The 13,548-nt window shown below is 42.6% G+C and overlaps 1 pseudogene; it reads right to left on the bottom strand.

Moving 5' to 3' along the window:
- Positions 1 to 337: 337 nt before the first annotated feature.
- LOC129019088 (keratin, type I cytoskeletal 18-like) lies at positions 338 to 1,587 on the bottom strand (annotated as a pseudogene).
- Between the last annotated feature and the right edge of the window lie 11,961 nt (positions 1,588 to 13,548).

Here is a 13,548-nt window from a genome sequence, read left to right as displayed (position 1 = left end):
CTATGCCCGGCTAATTTTTGTATTTTTAGTAAACATGAGGTTTCACCTTGTTGGCCAGGCTCAAACTCCTGACCTCAAGTGATCCACCTGCCTTAGCCTCCCAAAGTACTGGGATTATAGGCCTGTGTCACTGTGCCTGGCCAACTCTAAATGTTAGGGTTTATGGTATACATCTTTAACTTATCACTATCTACCTTTAAGTAATATTATACTATTCATGTATAGTATTACAATAGTATACTTTCATTTCTTCCTTCTTAGGCTTTTTTTTTTTTTTTTTAACTCTGAACTTTTTATTGGCCTTGTGCTCCCCAAAGGGTACCCTGCTGCTGCTGGCTTAATGCCTCAGAACTTTGGTGTCGTTGGTCTCAGACACCACTTTGCCATCCACTATCCGGCGGCTGGTGGTCTTTTGGAAGGTTTGTGTGGAGTTGCAGCTGTCCAGGGCATCACAAAGATTGAAGTCCTCGCCATCTTCCAGCAGGCAGCAGTAGGTGGTGATCTCAGCCTCTAGCTTGCCCTTGATGTTCAGCAGGGCCTCCTACTCCTGGGCCTGGCGCTGTCCCTCTGCCCAGGTCTGTGCCAGCTCTGACTCCAGGTGCAGCAGGATCCCGTTGCGCTGTTCTATCTGTAGGGTGTAACGGGCCTCCACCTCCCTCAGGCTGTTCTCCAAGCTGGCCTTCAGATTTCTCATGGAGTCTAGGTCAATCTCCAAGGACTGGACTGTACGTCTCAGCTCCGTGAGTGTCATCTCAGCAGCTCCAACCTTGGCAGACTGCATGGTGACCACTGTGGTGCTCTCCTCAATCTGCTGAGACCAGTACTTGTCCAACTCCTCTCGGTTCTTCGGAGCCAGCTTGTCATATTGAGCCCGGATGTCTGCCATGATCTTGGCGAAGTCCTGAGATTTGGGGGCATCTACCTCCACGGTCAACCCAGAGCTGGCAATCTGGGCTTGTAGGCCTTTTACTTCCTCTTCATGGTTCTTCTTCATGAAGAGCAGCTCCTCCTTGAGAGCCTCGATCTCTGTTTCCAGCTGCTGATGTCATCAATGACCTTGCAGGGCCCATGGATGTCACTCTCCACAGACTGGCGCATGGCCAGCTCTGTCTCATACTTGACTCTAAAGTCATCAGCAGCAAGACGGGCATTGTCAATCTGCAGAACGATGCAGGCATTGTCTACGGTATTTGCAAAGATCTGAGCCCTCAGGTCCTCGATATTCTTGAAGTAATGGCTCCAGTCTCTTGACCTGGGGTCCCTTCTTCTCCAAGTTCTCCTGGATTTTGCTCTCTAGCCTCTGGTTCTCAGTCTCCAGGCTCCTCACTCTGTCCAGGTAGTAGGCCAGACAGTCGTTCAGGCTTTGCAAGTTCTTCTTCTCGTTCTGGATGCCTCCCATTCCTGCCAGACCCCCGGCCATCCCTGCGGCCAGGCCCCCGGACCCCATGCCACCCCGGAAGCTGGTGGAGCGGGACATGGAGATCTGGGAACCAGAGCCCCCAGCACCTGCATAGACGTTGGTCGTGCCTGGGCAGAGCCCAGAGACTGGTAGTTGGTGGAGATGGTGGAGCAAGTGGTGAAGCTCATGCTGTTCGGGGAGGAGGGTGAGAGGACAGGACTCAGGCTTTGCTGACGACCCCTTCTTAGTCTTAATCTACTATTGTCAAACATTTTGTTTTTATATATGTTATATATAATGCATTTTTAAATAGTCATTTATCTTTAAAATATATTTGTATATATATTAAAATAATAACATATTATAAATTTACTCATTTAATGAACCATACATGGTGGTCTTTATTCCTTTGTGTAGATCTGAATTTCTGCCTGTTATCAGGTTTGTTTTTTTTTTTAAGTCAAAAGAACTTTTTATTATGGAAAATTTCAGAGTAGATAAAAGTAGAGAGAACAGTATAGTGAACCATGTATCTATTACCTGCTTCCAGTGATTACGAATACTTTTGTACTTTTTATATTTTCTGGCATGTGTATGTTTTATATATTAAAATAAATAGAAAAAAATTATGAAAATAAAATACCATGTGCCTAAGCCCTACTGCAGAACTATAGAGATAAATCCTTGGGGTCTGAGCCCAGGAATCTGCATTTTAACAAACTTCTGCTCCAGTTGATATAATTTTACTTCTGCCTGAGGACTTTCTTTAATATTTCTTGTGTTGCATATGTGCTAGTGAAGATGTCTTTCAGCTTTTGTGCATCTGGAAAGTCTTTATTTCATCCTTATTTTAAAAAGATAACTATCACTGTGTATAGAATTTTAGGTTAATACATTTTTAACTTCAATTTGTTAAACATGTTACTCAACTTTCTTCTGGCTTGCATTGTTTATCACAAATAATCTGCTGTTCTTATCTTTGTTGCTCTGTAGACATGTCTTTTTTTTTCCTCTGGCTGTTTTTACCTTTTGCTCTTTATCTCTGGTTCTGATCAATTTTATTATGATGTGCATTGATGGAGAAACCCTAGGTCACAAAGGTTTAGTCCTTTATATTTTCTTCTAAGAGTTTTATAATTTTAACTCTTACATTTTGGTCTATGATATATTTTGAGTACATTTTTGTGTATTATGTGAAGAAAGGTCTAATTTCATCCTTTTGCATATGGATATGCAATTGTCTCAGCACCATTTGTTGAAAAGACTATTCTTTCACCCTTGTGGAAAATCAGTTGACTGTAAATAAGGGTTTATTTTTTGACTTTGAATTCTAATCCATTTATATATATACATGTGTCTATCCCTATGCCAGTGCCACACTGTCTTAATTGTATCATTGTAGTAAGTTTTAAAATAAGGAAGTGAAATTCCTCCAAATTTGTTCTTTTATTCAAGATTGTTTTGGTTATTCTGGGGAACTTTAAATTTCCATATGAATTTTATCACCTTGTCAATTTCTGCAAAGAAGTCAGCTAGGATTTTAATAGAGATTACGTTGAATCTATAGATCAATTTTAAAATATATATTCTATCTTTTTATTTACTTTACATGAGGAGACATTGTCATCATATCTTCCTTCATTTCTTTAGTCATGGTTTTCTTTAGTTTTTAAAATATATTTATAATGGCTGCTTTGAAATCAGTTAAATCTGACACCTGTACCTTCTCAAAGGTAATTTCTGTTGTCTTCCTTTTTTTTACTTGTATATGGTTTATACTTTACTGATGGTTGTTGTTTGGCAAGAGTTACCATTTTTGTTAAAAAAACAAACTTTTGGATATTGTAGCAATTTTGCATACTGATTTTTCCCTTCCCTTCTTCATTCCTAGGCTTGTTGCTATTTGTTTGTTTATTTATTTATTTAGTAAGTTGGCTGTACTATTTTAGTGAAGTCTTTTTCCCTCATAGCATAAAGCTTCTGATGTCATTCTTCAGAGGACACAGACTTGGTCACATGCACAGTCACCCTGGGATGACAGTAGTTTAGCAGGGCACTTTCAACTGTCTTTTTCCTTAATCTTTCTGTTAAGCTATCTGCCTTTGTTTGAATCACAACCAGCTCTTAGGCTGTACTAATTACCAATCGAATTCTTTATTGTGTTCAATAGTACCCTGTGGATTAATTGCTCCACTGGTTGATCCTATTAAATTCAGACACATTTGCAGGGATAGTTTTTGAAGCCAGTCTTTGAGGTTTGTTCTGATTCTAGGAGGGTTCTTCTTAGCTATCTCTTTTTTCAGTCCTCTCTGGTAAACTAGCTGGTCTATAATTTAGCTTGCTGCTCTCATGGAGCTACTGCTTCTTCTTAATTGCTTATCACCAAACTCTCCATTGTTTTTGAGAGTGGTCTTAGGCTTGAACTCCCTGACACTGTGCTCTAAATAAAGTCAGTTTCTTTGGGGAGAGTTTCAGAGTTCTCTGTCCTTATGGCCTGACTCTCCCACTAGGAAAAATCTCTGAGTACCTGCTTCAGACCTAAGGGTAGGGACAATGGGCCACTTTTCTTGGAGTAGCATCCTTGCTTTATGAGTGAGTTGGTGGATATGGGTGGTAGTCTCTGGTCTTCTCACCTTCTCTCTCCCAACTTAAAACTACTACCATGTGAGCAAATGAGGGTCAGGACATTAAGGGGCCCAATATCAGATTGCCATGACTGTGGTAGCACCACCTTCCTATGAATAAGAAGTGATGAAAGAAGAGAGCCTCTAACTTTTTGGGTGGATTAACCTATAATTTAGCCTCTGTAACAAAGAACATGGAGAAAGAGGATGAGAGATGCTGGCAAACTTTCTCTCCCAGAAAGATACCCTAGCCCTTGACTGGGAGCTTTGAGGAAAAGGAGCCTCATCTTTTTGGCCATGCCTACCTAGGGCCAGGCTTCCATCATGCTGGGCTGATGGGAAGGGAGGGAACAGGTTATGCCTGAGTGCCACAGAGTCTTGCTGTCTATAGTGAGATTAGGTAGATTTTCTTGAATGTTTGTTTGTTTGCTGTATGACTTAGGACAAGTTTCAGAGACTTTTAGTGGTCATTGTTTTATAACTTTCACCAGTTTTGGTTGTTTTGCCAGGGGATGAATCCATGGAGTGGTGGCCTCATATCATCATTCTGGGTGTCATCTGACTGTTCATTTTTATGTACTTACTTATTTGAGACAGGGTCTCACTCTGTGATCCAGGCTGGAGTGCAGTGGCAATCATAGCTCACTGTAGCCTCAAATACCTGGGCTTAAGCTATCATCCCATCTCAGCCTCCTAAGTAGCTGGAACTATAGGCACATGCTACCATGCCTGGATTTAAAAAAATTTTTTGTGTTTGGAAATGGGATCTTGCTATGTTGCCCCGGCTGGTTTCAAGTTCCTAGCCTCTAGTGGTCCTCCCACCTCAGCCTCCCAAAGTGCTGGGATTATAAGCAGGAGCCACTGTGCCCAGCCTGTTCATATTTTAAAATTCTCTTGCTCCTCTGGGTTTCATTATTGATAATTCCTATTTTTATGTCTTCAAGTTCAGTGATCTTTTCTTATGTAATGTCTAGCTAGTCTTTATTTTATTTTTTAAATTTGTTTTTATTAGCAGGACCAACCAGGTAATTAATCTGCCTTTAATTCTAGCCAGTGAATTTTTCATATTGAACATTGCAGTTTTCATCTATAGAAGCTTGCTTTGAGTCTTTTTGATATTTTCGTTGTCTCTACTTACCTTTTGAACATATGTAATACAGTTTAGTGCCTTGTCTTCTAATTCTAACATCTGTGTCAGTTATGGATCAAATTTAGTTTGTTTTTCTCATTATAGGTTTTATTCTCAGGGATCTTTGCTTAACTGGTAATTTTTGATTGGATGCCAGACTTTATGAACTTTACTTGGTAGGGTGATGGACATTTTTATGTTTATATAAATATTTGTTCTAGAACACAATTGTGTTACTTGTAAACAATTTGATCTTTTCAGGTCTTTCTTTTTGAATTAGTTCGGCAGGACCGATTAGCACTTAGTCTAATTATTCCCTTTTACTATGTACCATCCTGTTAAAAGGAAAACTTTAGGCAAATTAAATTGAACAGAGTTTAATTGAGCAAAGAATGATTCATGAATTGGGCATCCCCAGAACCAGCAGCGCAACTCCAGGGCCACCATGTGGCCGGATAACATTTATGGACAGTAAAAGGGCAGTGACTTACAGAAAATGGAGGTGAAGCACAGACAGCTGGCTGGCGACGGTTTGGCACTTAGTCAAACATGGTTTCAACAGTTGTCTGCCTTTGAGTGGCCAAAATTCGGCTGCTATAATTCGGCTGAGACTTGACTACTTGTTACAGGAGTGCCTTACAATCTGGTCACATGTTCAGTTAGGTTACAGTTCTCTGTGTATGGAAAAACATTTAGCCTGAACTTAAAATATGTAAGGAGGTAGCTTTAGGCTTAACTTAGTTTAACACTACTAATATCAATGAACTATGAGGTTTTCTGGTCTGGCTGGTGGGAATAAGCACGATTCCTTGCTCTGAGTGAGCACTGTAAACCTCCAATCCTTTCAAGTGGTTCTCTCCCTTGTCTCTGATGACTCCTACGCGTGAAGGTCCTCTGATGAATATTCAAGGATCCTCTGCAGATCTCCCAAGTCCTCTCTTTACGGAGCTCTCTCTTCTCTCGTGCTGATTCCCATGAACTCTAGCTGCCTTGATCTCCCGACTCTCACCTCTGTCTCTGCAAGTCAGGGATCTACCAGGCTCTGCCTCTGTTCTCCACTCTGCACCACAGCCTGGAAACTGTCTCAAGGCCACAAGATGGGGCAGTAGCTTAGGGATCACTCATTGACCTTCGTTGCCTAAATCCATGTTTTGAAACTTTTTTTTTTTAAGTCTCATCTTTTGTTGTTGTTACTGTTTCGGGCAAGAACACAAATCTGGCCCCTGTTACTGCATTTTGGCCAGAGGAAGGAGTCTAGAGTCCCCCTTTCAATGTCTATATTTCTCTCAGAATCCAGTAAATGGAACTACATTAGATCTACATGCTAGTAAGAAAGCAAAAAGCATAGATAGTAAGATTATTTATGTATAAATAAGAAAAGCACTTAGACGAACACATTACTTCAAGATGTCAAAAACCAAGTGCAAATAGCTGCTCTGGATAAATTCTAACTTCTCCTGGTGGGCTGCATTTTCTGGAAAGATCTCCCCAGCTGAAGGAAGAAAAGGGATATAGGAATCACCCAAAACATTCAATAAGAACAGGCACAACTGTCTCAAACTTCCTTTTTATCTGTGGTGTGTCCTTCCTCTCTCTCTCCCTCCTTCTCTCCTAAAATTGCCGAATCTCGAACTGGCTTTCGGGCAACAAGGAAGACTAAAGTGTTTATGTTAGTAGCTGAGAATTCGGTTTTACTTCAAGCGTATCTCTTTCAGTAAAATAATACTATGAAAGCAAAACATATCAGTATTTCAAAATGTTTCTGTTTCAAAACCCAAACAACAATCTTTGAATACTTAACTTTCATAATTCTGTTTTTACCAGATGCTGGAAAACATTGAAACCAAACCAATCCCCCAGAAATGTGTTCCTAACCACAACTCCGTGTAGGCAGACAGACAGAAGTTATGTCAGTTCCTGGAAAAGAAAGGCTTAGGCGCCACATTTAACCATTTCACCTTTTTGGTTCGTTTGTTCTTGGTCTGTCTCTCTTCGGAGGTAGTGAAGTCCAGGTGTTAGACACGTCAGTCCTCTTTCTGCCTCAGTTTGGACTGGGCTTCTGGATTCTTACTGGTCTGCCCTGGGTTTCCTGGAGGCCTTTCTCTGGCTCCTAATCTCTTCTTAGCTGTGCCCAGGAAGAGTGGGTGTCCCTGGGTTCTTTCCATGTTGGCCTGACCCCAGCAGAGCCGGAGGCTTAGCTGCAGTGTGCACTGTGACGTGGTGAAGCACTCCCTTTGTGTCCTGTTTTGAGACTCCTCTCTCATGGTCCCCGGTTCTGGGTGGCCTCTGTTGTAAGTGTCCCACTCCAAGGGACTCCTTCTCTCTGCACGGTCCACATGCACTGCAGGAGATGCCCAGATCCAGCCTCTTCGTTTGCATGTGGCTACAACTGTGGTAGGTAGATCTCAGGAGTGGTGTCCTGGTCAGGTCCTGCAGTGGAGACAGGAGAGGCAGAGAAGGCCAGCCTGTAGACAGAAAGAACAGAAGCGAAAAAGGAGGAGGACTTTGCACTTCTAAAGCAAGCCCCTTCCTGACACCCAGATGTTTCATCTCCTTGACGTTAGGAGATATCATTGAAGCTGCTCGATAACTGTCTCCTCTCAGCTACCATTTTTTTCTGGCCTAATCTAGCTCTCTAGTTGGTTCCTATTACATGGCAGTTATTATTTTTAAAAAATCAATTCTAATTGCTTGGGGGAAGTTAATGAAGTAATATTTTCTAGGTTTTGAAAGTTATGTGCTAGGCCGGGCGGGGTGGCTCACGCCTGTAATCCTAGCACTTTAGGAGGCTGAGGCAGGTGGATCACCTGAGGTCAGGAGTTCAAGACCAGCCTGACAAATATGGTGAAACCCTGTCTCTACTAAAAACACAAAAATTAGCCGGGCATGGTGGTGCAGATCTGGAACTGTAGCTACTCGTGAGGCTGAGGCTGAAGAATCACTTGAACCTGGGGGGCGGAGGTTGCAATGAGCCGAGATCGTGCCACTGCACTCCAGCCTGGGTGACAGAACAAGACTCCGTCTCAAAAAAGAAAAAAAGTTATGTGCTAGAAAAGTGCTGTCCAATAAGAATACAATGTGAATCATATGTTACTTTAAATTATCTAGTAGCCACATTTGAAAAAGTAAAATTAAGCAGGTTAAACTCATCTTAATAATATATTTTACTTAACCCAATATATCCAAGATGAGAAAAGAACATCTGGGCCTTCAAACTGTGTTCTATTATCAGTTCTTTTTTTAGAGACAGTTCTTACTCTCGCCCAGGCTGGAGTGCAGTGGCACAATCACGGCTCACTGTAGCCCCGACCTCCCAGGCTCAATCGATCCTCCCACCTCAGCCTCCTGAGTAGTTGGGATCACAGGCGCCTCTCACTGTGCCTGGCTAGGTTTGTTTGTTTGTTTGTTTTTTTTTTTTTGTAGTGACAGAATCTCCCTATGTTGTCCAGGCTGGTCTCAATTTCCTGGGCTCACATGATTCTCCTGCCGCGGCCTCCCAAAGTGCTGGGATTACTGGTGTGAGCCACCATACAGAGCCCTACAATTAGTTCTTGTCAATGTAAACTTTTGTATCCAAGACACTTAGTTATGACATGCAAATAAAATGATTTATTAGCCTGAACCCTTATTCTGGTTTTTGTAAATACATTGTTGCTGATGAATATTAAAGAAACTCATGAATAGCTCTTAGCAGAACTTTAGGCGATTGCTTAGAAGTGCTGTGATAGTTTCCACCACGGAAATAAGGGTGAAGGAGAAGAGTTGTTCATAGCGGCTGGTGAGTGTCTCACCAGCTCTTTCTTCACTCCCTGGCTAGAAGCCACTAGGTGAATATTAGTGCCTTGAATTATGGAATTGGGGTCAAACAATACAATCCTACACTAGGAAGAAGGAATTTAGTGTAGTAAAAAGAACACCAGAGGCTGGGCACGGTGGCTCGCGTCTGTAACCCCAGCACTTTGGGAGGCCAAGGTAAGCAGAAGTAAGGAGTTCGAGACCAGCCTGGCCAACATGGTGAAACCCCATCTCTACTAAAAATACAAAAATTAGCCGGGTGTGGTGGTGGGCGCCTGTAATCCCAGCTACTCCAGAGGCTGAGGCAGGAGAATTGCTTAAACCTGGGAGGCGGAGGTTGCAGTGAGCCGAGATTGTGCCATTGCACTCCAGCCTGGGCTACAAGAGCGAAACTCTGTCTCAAACAAAACAAAACAAACAAACAAACAACAACAACAAAAAACACCACCAGAATTTTAGTCAGAAGAAATTGTATGCCAGTCCTGTTTCTGTGTGACCAAAGGTAATTACTAATTGCACCCTCGAACTTCTGCGTCCTCAACTAAAACATGTGGATGCCAGACTGGGTAACATGGCAAAACTCCGTCTCTACAAAAAATTACAAAAATTAGCCGGGTGTGGTGGTGCGTGCCTGTAGTCCCAGCTACTCGGGAGGCTGAGGTGGGAGGATCACTTGAGCCCGGGAGGTGGAGGCTGCAGTGAGCAGAGACTGCGCCACTACAGTCCAGTCTGGGTGATAGAGTGAGACCAAGTCTCAAAATAGTACTAATAATAAAAACAAATACAACAAGTGGATGCTTCACTGGCTTGCTGGAGGGGATAATGACCTCACAGATTCAAAAGCAGTTGACATGTAGTGGATGTTCAATAAACATTCTCCTTGTCCCTTTCATAACTGAGACACGAGGATAATACACATTACAATCTACATTTTTCCAGGTATAAATTTTTGTTCACAGAGTTGTTGAATATATAGTATCTTCAATGGCATATTCTAATGAGATGTGATACATCATCGGAGGACCTTGATTCAAATCCTATCTGCCATTTGCAAAATATTTGTCCTTGAATGAGTTCCTTGAGGTATCTGAAATTTGGTTTCTTATCTCCAAACGGCAAGATATTACTAGCTTCCCCACGGGGTTATTGTGAGGGTTAAAAATGATGCACGTGCGCGTCAGGGGCTTCGTTTGCAAGTGAAAAGCTCAACCTCAACAAGCCTAAGCTCCGAGGGGGAATTTATTGGCACGTGCTGAGGCAAGGCAGAGGTGATCTGGTCCTGGGGAACAGCTGCAACCTTGGACTTAGACACTCCATTCCCTCTGTCTCTCGGATCCGTAACCAGGTGTTGGCACTTCTGTTCTGCCGAAACAGTTACCAAGAAAAGGGCCAGACCCGGGGTTCCCCAGACTTAAAACTCTCCCGTATGAATGCTGTCTCCTCTTGAGTTTTCACAGCCCCGACCATGCTCCCTGAAGCAGCTTTCACGCGCATGCGCCATCCCTCTCTCCTCCCATGCGGGATGTGGGTGTGGTCACCACAGACCTTCCCACCTCTCTGAAATGGGGAAACGGAAGCGACACTGAGCTCTCCTGGATTGACTTGGATATATCAATTCTTTCTCTCCTCAGCTGCACTCTTTCTCAACAGATGCGTCGCTGAGAGGCCAACCGGGAGGTTCAGTCCCACTGAGTCATCGACTCAGTGTGTTCAGTCATGCCCTTGCCTTTATGCAGATAAATCCAAGTCAGCCTGTTCAGTTTTTCCTATGCATAAGAGAAAAAAATATACAGTCATGCATTGCTTCCCAATGGGAATATGATCTGGGAAATGTGTCCTTAGGCGATTTTATCATTGTGCGAACATCATAGAGTGTACTTAGGCAAACCTAGATAGTGCTATCTGGTATAGCCTACTGCTCCTAAAGTACAAACCTGCAGCAGATTACTGTCCTGAATACTGTGGGCAGTTGTAACACAATGGTAAGTATTTGTGCATCTAAGCATATCTCAACATAGGAAAAATGCAGTAAAAATACAGTATTATAATTTTGGGAGCACCGTCATTTATGCAGCCCATTGTTGACTAAAATGTTATGCGGTGCATGACTATACACATGCATATGTTTATCTATTATTTATAAATGCATAGTGAATGGTTTTTCTTCTGACTCATTGAAATCCCTGAAACTCATTTTTTAAAAAATTTAACTTCAAGTTCCGGGATACATGTGCAGAACGTGCAGGTTTTTTACATAGGTATACATGTGCCATGGTGGTTTGCTGCACCTATCAACCCGTCACCTAGGTTTTAAGCCCCAAATGCATTAGCTATTTGTCCCGATGCTCTCCCTCCCCTAGGCCCTCCCCCAACAGGCCCCGGTGTGTGCTGTTCCCCTCCTCAAGTCTATGTGTTCTCAATGTTCAGCTCCCACTTATAAGTGAGAACATGCGGTGTTTGGTTTTCTACTCCTGTGTTAGTATGCCAAGGATGATGGCTTCCAGCTTGATCCGTGTCCCTGCAAAGGACATGATCTCATTCCTTTTTATGGCTGCATAGTATTCCTGGCATATATACACCACATTTTCTTTATCCAGTCTATCACTGATGAATCACTGAAATTGTTATTCTTATTAATATTAAATTAAGTTTAGCCTAAAGCTGCCTCCTTATTTATTTTAAGTTAGGCCTGAAGGTTTCTCCATACATAGTGACCTATGAGTAAACAAGACTCTAACCTATTTTGGTAACAATTGGCCAAGTTTCTGCCAATCACAGGCAGCCAACTGTTCAAACTGTGTTCAAATAAAGCAAACTCCAAGCTGGGACCAATCTGCCTATTTCTGTACCTCCCTTCCATTTTCTGTATGTCACCTTGATTTTTCTGTCTATATGTGTTATCCAGTCATGTGGCAGCCCTGGAGTTGCTCTGAGGGTTCTGGGGGCTGCCTGATTCATGAATCATTCTTTGCTCAGTTAAACACTATTCGATTTAATTTGTCTAAAGTTTCTCTTTAAACATTAATTTTTTTTTTTTTTTGAGGCAAGGTCTCATTCTGTCACCCAGGCTGGAGTGCAGTGGTGCAATCTCAACTCACTGCAACCTCTGCCTCCCGGGTTCAAGCGATTCTCCTGCCTCAGCCTCCCCAGTAGCTGGGATTACAGGTGTCCACCACCATGCCTGGCTAATTTTTTGTATTTTTAGTAGAGACGGGGTTTCACCATGTTGGCTAGGCTGGTCTCAAACTCCAGACCTCAGGTGATCCGCCCGCCTCGGCCTCCCAAAGTGCTGGGATTACAGGCGTGAGCTGCTGTGCCTGGTCTTTTTAACATTAATTTTTTTATTCTTTTTTTTTTGAGATGGAGTCTTGCTCTGTTGCCCAGGCTGGAGTCCAATGGTGCAATCTTGGCTCACTGCAACCTCTGCCTCCTGGGTTCAAGCAATTCTCCTGCCTCAGCCTCCCAAGTAGCTGAAACTACAGGCACATGCCACCACGCCTGGCTAATTTTTTGTATTTTAGTAGAGACGAGGTTTCATTGTGTTGCCCAGGCTGGTCGTGAACTCCTTAGCTCAGGCAATCCACCCGCCTCAGCCTCCCAAAGTGCTGAGATTACAGGTATGAGCCACTGTGCCCGGCCTCTATTTTTATTTTTCAAGACAAGGTCTCATTCTGTTGACCAGGCTGGAGTGTGGTGGCACAATCACAGCTCACTGCAGCCTTGACCTCCCTGGGATCAGGTGATCCTCCCACCTCAGCCTCAGCTGGGACCACAGGCCCATGCCACCATGCCCCGCTACTTTTCTGGGTTTTTTTTTTTTTTTTTTTGTAGTGATAGAGTTTCACCATGTTGCCCAGGCCGGATGAATAACTTTGGTTATTTCTTGCATATATCATGGTATTTAAAGTCACAAGCTTTGGATCTAGGACAAACGTGACTTTCAATCCTGGTTTCATTGCTGCCTCACTGACATTTCAGGTTAACCTCTCCCTTCAGGCTTGGTTTCCCTACTGAATTACCTCACATATGATCTGATTTGCTCCTACAGTCCTGTGAAGTATTAATAACCACAATTTATGCAGAGACATCTGGAGCACATATGCTTGCTGATTGGTTTCATTATTTATTTGTATGTTCATTCTGGCCATGACCCCGGTCTTCCAGAAAAGCCAAAATCCCTGACTCCTATAAGAAATCAATAATATGTAAAGGAACAAAGCAAAACAAAGACACCTAAAACTGAATATAAACAGAAACAAATAAATCTAACTGTACATCAAATGATTACATCACCACACAGAAATAATAAATAACTAAATTAGCCTCTGAACCCCGTGCTCTGATTTACAGCCTTGGTAGATAGAAAGAAAAAAAGACTGTGGAGAAATTTTGAATTTACTTGGTAGTTTCATTGTTGGAAGCGGCATTGGTTGAGTGATACTGAAATTATTTTCTGTATATTGAGGAATAGATAAGTTACATATCGTAGGGAGCCAGGGTTCTCCCTGAGGGGAGAGGGAAATACCAGTAGGTCATGGGGAAAGGTGAGAAAGAAGAGCTGTGGTTGTATTAGTGTGGACTCATGATTGTCGTTTCAATCT

Source organism: Pongo pygmaeus, chromosome 17 (genome assembly GCF_028885625.2).
Source record: "Pongo pygmaeus isolate AG05252 chromosome 17, NHGRI_mPonPyg2-v2.0_pri, whole genome shotgun sequence".
Lineage (NCBI taxonomy): Eukaryota > Metazoa > Chordata > Mammalia > Primates > Hominidae > Pongo > Pongo pygmaeus.
The sequence above is the reverse complement of the archived record's forward strand: the minus strand, read 5'-3'. Positions and strand labels throughout refer to the sequence as shown.